Raw genomic sequence first — 7,963 nt, forward strand, 5'->3', positions numbered from 1 at the left:
GAAAACTTTTCGACATTTATTTTATTTGTAAAGATATAAAGAAGCATTGAACCCTAAGGTGTCGAGCAGTTCTTACGTATACTATTTTCTTGGAAACACTATTTGAGCAGAGTATATTCAAATACTGAAGTCCGAAATGTAGTTCAGAAATTTAGTATTTATGATTGCTAAGAACTTGGGCGCAGAAAAGTTGGAAAAAAGTTGACAATTTGATATTTTGTTGCTATCACTAAGGCTTCGTAGTCGTAGTTGTTGTTGTCGCCGCCATTTATGTTGTTGTTGTAGATGTTGTAGCTGCCGCTGCTTTGATTGCTGTCTGTCAGTGGCGTGTCTATGGCAAAGTTCGGCGCGTCTGTTACAACAAGTTTGAAAGTAAAACAAAAAAGTCTGTGATCTTTACCGCACACTGCCACACAACAGAAAATTGACAAGAGAGCTGGCGTTAGATGAAGTTCCACTGACATGTTTGTGATTAGTTTACCTGTGCCTACATTACATACACACACACACACGCACACGCACATCAATACATATGCATATATAAGTATATGTACTTATATTGAGTGTGTCTGCGATGGAGCAGTCTAAGAAATTTCACGTGCGTCCGCGGATTTACGTTTGAGTAAACAAAACGCGTGCTTATGGACACGCACACCAATACACGCACACCAATACACACACCACTACACAAACACAAACATATGCATATTAGAGATGTGGTCGTGAAGGGCCAAAATATTTGTGAGTAAACAAAGTTATATTATAAATATTATTTTGGAATTGAAAACAAGACTTCAATACATCCTAAAATATCTATATAACTTCAAAGTCATTCTTGAAAATCGTAAATTATATAAAATGAATGCATTGCCTACAAATTGTGCTAAGAAGACTTTGCTTTGTTTAAGATAAACATTCCTTAAAGATTATAAGCAGTGAAGGAAAAATGATCTCTGACGGTAGATTTATATGTATATATTTTTAACAATTTTTTTCAGTGTAAGACAAGGAATTAAATTTAATTCCAAATGCGTATTTGTGTGAGACGTCAATCCTAAATAAGTACATTTTAAGAACAACTTGAAACACAAGAATTGTTTGAATAAAAGGCACCTGAAACAGCATTTGGGAGCAGTGAAGAAATGTTCTGAGAATCATTCGGATTACATATAATACATACTAAATATAAAAATATATTTAACTATGTATATAAGTATGAGTAAGTATATGAGCATTGGAAATAAATAATATATAATAAAAACCTATAAGCTTCTTCCAAAATCTTAATCTTAACTTTTTCCAAAAAAGCAAGCACAACTTTGAAATAAATTGAAAATACTGTCCGCACATTTGTGTGTGAAAATAACAAGGAAACGGCCACGGGACTGTGTCACGCGCACATCTCTAATGCATACATTGGCGCGCGTGCATTGCACTTGTTGTGTTACCTGAGACACAAAAACAACAACAACAACACAACAAAAACACAAAATTAAAAACAAAAACTGTGCAAGAGAAGGAGAAAGAGGGGCAGAGAGGAGAACGGCAGCACCGACATAGCTACAACAACAACAAGAGCAGCAACAACAAGTGCAACAACATCATTGGGGGGATAGATGACAGCGTCGGCGACGGCGACGGTGGCGGTGGCGGCGTCGCCAAAGGAAAAATGTTCACAAGCGCCGCTTAATTACCCTATATAGAGTCTTAAGTTGCGCTATTAATTGCGGGCAGTGCTTATTAATATTTTTGCTTTTGGCTTGTATTGTATGTATGTGTGTGTGTGTGTGTGTATATATACATATTTTTTTGTTCCGATTTCTTGCGGCCAGCCATGCCGACAAAGCAAAGCAAACGCAGCTCTAGCCGCTTGCCGCCTCCCCACCCCTCGGCCACATTTGGGCCGACAGTGGAACGGCCGGTTGGTTAGTCCGATTGGACGATTGGCTGGCTAGTTGGTTGGCCAACTACTTGTCGCACCGATTATATTGTCAGTTTTTATTAATTGCTGCAAATAGTTCAAGCCAAAGCGCCGCACTGGCGCTAAGTATTCACCGTTGTTGTTGCTGTTTTGTATTGCCATTCGATTCTGTCTAGCAGCGTTTTTTAAATTAAGCATACGCCCCGTTGTGACTTAAATTGATTTGATTTTGTTGCAAATGATTGTGAGCTGTGTGTGTGTGTGTGTGTGAGAGTGTGTTATTAATTAAAATGCAATTAGTTCTTAATTCAATTTATGCGTCTAAGCTAATGGCCCATTAGGCTTATGAAAACAACATTCATGATAGAATGCAGTTTTTGCAACATCGCGAAAATTTGGTGCTAGGTATGATGGGCGAGATAGTTTCTAGCTTGGATTAAGGCTCAAATAGATTCTAGTTTCTAACAGAAAACTATTCTCATAGTGCAGGGCAACAATTTGAAACATTTTTACTTGCAATTTAATGCTTGTAATTTTTATATTTCTTGCTTTTTCAGATTTATATGTTAAACAAAAATCAATGCATAGATAACATAAAATGCCGCCGCTACGAAGTGCGTTTAATAAAAAGTTAAAAATATGCTCTTAGAGGCCTTTAAGTGGGGATGTGATGGGATGGGAAATAAAAAGATTACTTTTTAAAAATGTCAGGATTCCTTGTGTAAGAACTTATTCAGTCATTATTATTCAGCCTTATTATTTAATAAAAAATTTAACGAAATATTTGCAAAGCTTTAAAAATGTTAGTCAGCTTAAATAAGATTTGATTCAAGTTGTTGTAGATACTTATAGCGGAATATTATCCAAATTTATAGCCAAATACTAACATATTGATGATTGCTTTTACTTAATTTTTCAAAAATTTGTTGTGTCCTTCATAAAAGCATTTGAAGCAGACAATGAAAATTCAGGACATTTCCTTTTCGCACTTTTTCTAAGATTCAGCTACTTGTATTTCTGCAAGTTTTTCCAAATTAAAAATGAAATAGTAGTTTCGCGTCCACATGCACTTCATTTCCCCCATTTTCTCATTCAAATCGCAAACTTGCATTTGCCCACACATTTCGTTTATTTACATTGCAGCAACAATAAAAGCGTAACAGCAGCAACAACAACAACAACAATAGCTGCAATAAGAATTCATGGCAATAATAACGAACAAAGGCAACATAATCAATAACGACCTTGTCAGAGCAAAGAAGCCGGTTACGGTGCGGCTGTCGGTCGGTCTCTGCCGACACTTGCAACAGCAACAATTGTCACAAACAGGCAGACACACACGCACATACACACATACACACATACACACGCGTGTATGCGTACTGAGAAACAAATACATTTACAGATTGGCGGGCTTATCGTTTACGCTTAAATAAATAAGAGCTCATAAATAAACTTCCGTTGTCGTTGTCGTTGCCGTTTGTTTGTTTTACGTGTTGTTATTGCTGTTTGCTGTTGTTGTTCTTGTTGTCGTCGCTCTCATTGTGATTATTGTTGTTGCCACGGAGTTCGTCTGTTGTTTGCCGGTTTGCGCGCGTATTCAAAATTGTTATGAAAGAGAGAGCGCGCGCAAATAATTTAAAACAATAACACTGACAAGAACAGCACCAACACGCGTAAGGGCAGAACAACAACAACAATAAAAGCGGCAACAAATTGTCGATCCAGCAGCTTTTGGCCAAATGAAATGAATTGAAATGCTATGGGGCTGGTCGGCCACAAAGGAAGCAACAGCTTTATGCAAACATTCATAGTCTACTTATATATTAAAACGTTAGGAGCAACAGAGACATTAAGTTATTATATAAAAGAATACGATATGATCCATTAAAAAATGTTATGTAATCAATTTTTAATTTTGTAAATATAATTTTCTTTGTAGACCGAAAGTAATTTTTTTTAATAATTCAAACAACTTCATAGTGTTTGGTTCAACAGAATGTCCTTTTAAAACTGTCTATCATTTATTGTTATTCCATTTTTTTTTTCGAATGCATAATCATTTTATGTACATATTTATCTTAAATTAAATTTCACAGAATTATGTTCATCTGCATTGCAAAACATTTCGAATCATGTTGCTTTTGCTACCATTTCACGACACTATTTTTATAGTTCTCATCAATTCTTATCCTCCATGACTATAGTTATATAATTTATAATTAAATAAAAAATAAAAAACAGCTTTGTTTATTGACACCTCTATATAACTATAGTCATGGAGGATCAGAATTTATGGGAATTTCGTATAAAACTGGATAGCAGTTATCAAAACAGCTTAAAGAGAATTTCGTTATTTAGTTCAAAATTCTAAACTTATTTTAATTTAGGCAGCTTTTAAATAAAAATATACTCTAAAAAAGTATTAATTATTTTTCATATTCGGGACTTGTTTATTTATTTATTTTATTTCCGACAAAGAACTGCCAATTTGAAAATAAATTATTAACTTTTTCAGGACATACAGGAAAACGTTTATGGGGTTATATTTATATTCATTTTCTTTAAAACTTATATAAAAATCACACTTATAATAGTGAAATACGAGATATATGTATAAAATAACCCTTCTGTTTTTCAACAATGAGTTTTTAAAAACTATAGAAAACATCTTAAAAAATCCAATCCTTATACAGTCAATTGTAAATCGAATAAACATACATACATATATATAAATGTATATCCACCAACTGCCAAGAACTCTTTATGGGCAGAGGCGACAATTGATGGATGGATGTCTGCCTGCTGGGCAATTTGGTCAATCTGTCTAGGCCATGGCCAATTTGTAGAAACTGTCAGATAAGCTGCAACACACACACACACATCCACACACACATACACACACACATATACACACTCACCTAGAGAGATACAATATACTATAAATGCAGAATAGTGACCTCAATTGAGTTGCCGCTTAGAATTTTGATAAATGCTCAGTCGACTAGGCGCGCATAATTGCAGAGCGAATGCAGAATGGAGCAGAAGCGAGCAAGGGATCCTTGATGGGGAGAGAGGTGCGGAGCAGAGTGGAGCCTGCTGCAAGGCATAAAAATACACCTGTTTGCAACAATGTAAGTCGTTTTTATGGCAATAATGCCGCAGGCTGGGCAGCCATGGAGGCGACTGTAGTTGTTATTGTTGCCACTGCAATGCCAAGCAGGTAATTCGGAAGCAACCTCAAATGATGCCGCAGCCAGACCGCAAACGACAACAACAACAACAACAGCAACAAAAGCAATGCCGCCACAGCCTAAAACATACATACATACATACACATACAATATGTGGAGACAGTAGAGACTGTATTGGAAACAACATATTTAAATTTTTTTATCATTACTAGATTTATAACAAGCATTCAATTCATAGGAATTTTGAAGACACAACAGGCATGGTTTTTATTTATCATATTTGTCAATTTATTGCTGCTTTAATTTATAGCTAATGGCTTAGATTTGAAGGTTTTTAGTCAGCCCTTAGTTATGGTCACAAAGGAAAATAAATTGTAAAATAAATGCAATATTTTAATTCTATAACAATAAATAATTCCGATTGACTTTTATGCTTGTCTAATACAATTGCACAAATTAAAATCTACTTTCAATGTAAAATTGGAACTAAAAATTATCAATTATCGCACAAAAAGTAAGATATTTTTCTCTTAAAATTTCCACATTATTTTATTATTATATTTATTATATTATTATATTATACAAGTAGTAAACAGAAAAGATTTACAAAAAGAGACACTGATGGCTTTTTAATTATAGCCGTATTCATTGAAGTAATATTAATATTATTCATCATTTTGATAGTAGTTTTTGTTAGCTAAAAACTTATTTTATTCCTTTGGAAATTGCTTAATTTTTTCAAGTGAACTATGTATGTAGAAAATATATCAAAATATATGTTTAGGAAATTGCTGTTTCACGTTTCAAGCTAATAATTAAAGTTGATCTTTAAATGCCTTTATAGAAGCTCGTTTAAGGAATTGTTGTGGTGTTTTTTGAAATGCAATTATTTGTAATATTTAATATTTTTTCAGTCTAATGGGACTGTGAGGAAAGCTGTAGAACATGTTATTGAATATCTTTAACAATGACTTCATTATTTGATAAAAAAAATAGTTTAGTGTTACGAAACATTGGAACTACTATATAGCTTCGAAATTAATCACCCTTCTCAATTAAATACACTTCCGCATTAGTTAATCGGAATAGGAAAAGGAGACTGGTTTAAATAAAAAAACACACTGATATCAGAATATTGATGCTACTTCCCTTTATATTTTGTTGCTTTAATCGAGCGTTTTTGAAATTTTTAGTTTCTTTTCGCATAAATTGTTCCTATGTGGAAACGAAAACAATACTAACAGATTTTTAAGAATATTATTTTAAGCAAACTATTTGGAATCGAAGCTTCATGAACCTAACATTTGGAATCTATGTCGACTATCTGAGTTTTCACTGTACATGCTTTGCTCATATAGCCGGTGTTGGCGTTATTAGACCAGATCAGGTCGTGTCTGCATGTAAGCGCGGTATGGGCACACATACACGTACATGCATAGGTGTGTGCGTGTGTGTGTGTGTGTGTGTGTGTCGTGCGCACACGTCTTCTGCCTCAGTTTCTGTCGCTGTTGTTGTTGCTGTTGCTGTTGCTGTCGATGCGGCAGCGGCAGCGGCAGCGGGAACGGCCGTCTCTGTTGCTATCTCTGTCTATGTGTCTGCTGTCGCTGCTGCCAAGCCGCTGATCGCTTTTTACTCTGAGCGCGCTAAACCCGTGCCGTTTCTGGCTTTGTACTTTGCCGCCCATGCTGTTTGCGGCTTGTTGCAAAGCGGACCCGGCCTGGCTCGGACCAGTTCGAAGCTACGGCTACCAACAATAACAACAACACGAGCAACAGCCACAGCAACAGCAACAGCACCAGGTTGTCGTACGTGATGCCATGGTTGCCATAGTCGCTGCATTCTCATTGATCTTAACTTTGAAAACAGTAGCCAGCCATTGGAGTTTCGGGAAGAGGAGGAGGAGGAGGAGGAGGAGGAGTTGGGGGAGAGGTGTGTGTTGCGTTGCGTTCGCAATGAAGTGGGACGCAGACACGAAATGCAGTCGCTTTACTTTGTTGTAGTTGTTGTTGTTGTTTTTGTTGCTGTTGATGAGGGTTTTTTCTTTTGCTTCTGCTGTTGTTGTTGTGTTGTGTTGTTGTACACTTGAAGCTGTTGGTTGGTCGGTCTGTCGGCCTTTTTGTTTTTCTGCTGTTGTTTTCTTTTTCTTTAAGGCAGGCTGGCAGGCAAATTTAATCTCATTTTTTATTGTGCAAAAAGGTTGGCCAAGCAGGCAGGCAGTCAGCCAAAGGATTTTCAAATTGATTTCGAGCAACTGTCGGTTTAGGCTGACCAAAAATTCTTTTTTTGGAACCATATGCTAATGTCGTAAATAAAGCTGTAGTCGGGCGGGCAGATATTTATTCTTCTTTTTGGGTCCCTTCTGTATGGTTCGGCTTTTGGTCAACTTGGGTTGCGGCTTAAGTCGGAAGCTATTAATTTTAATTGACGTGCTACTGTTTTTTGCGTTTGCGGCAACTTTTTTTGATATCGCGCCTGGACCGTTGATGGTTCTTGTTGTTTTTGTTATTCTTGTTGCTGTATTTGCGGCATGCGTGCTGCTCATATTTTTGAAGCGCTTAGTCCGCTACTGTATAGGATAGTTGTAGTAGGACTCACCTGCTTGTGTGTGTTATTATTAATCCATTTATTTGCAGCTGCTCTCAGTTTTGTTGTTGTTTCAGTTGCTGTTGTTGTGTATTTGTTTGTACTGTTGTTTTGCATGTTTATAATTTGTTCAGCTGCCATTTTTCTCGAATACATATATTTAATAATTTGTTGTTTAATATTTCTTTTATAATGGGTTCAGCATAGTTCAAAGCACAATTTTGTGCGGCACGCACACTTTGGATTTCAAAATTTTCATTGGTTT

This window comes from Scaptodrosophila lebanonensis, unplaced genomic scaffold (assembly GCF_003285725.1).
Source record: "Scaptodrosophila lebanonensis strain 11010-0011.00,11010-0021.00 unplaced genomic scaffold, SlebRS2 tig00000043-arrow-pilon, whole genome shotgun sequence".
NCBI lineage: Eukaryota > Metazoa > Arthropoda > Insecta > Diptera > Drosophilidae > Scaptodrosophila > Scaptodrosophila lebanonensis.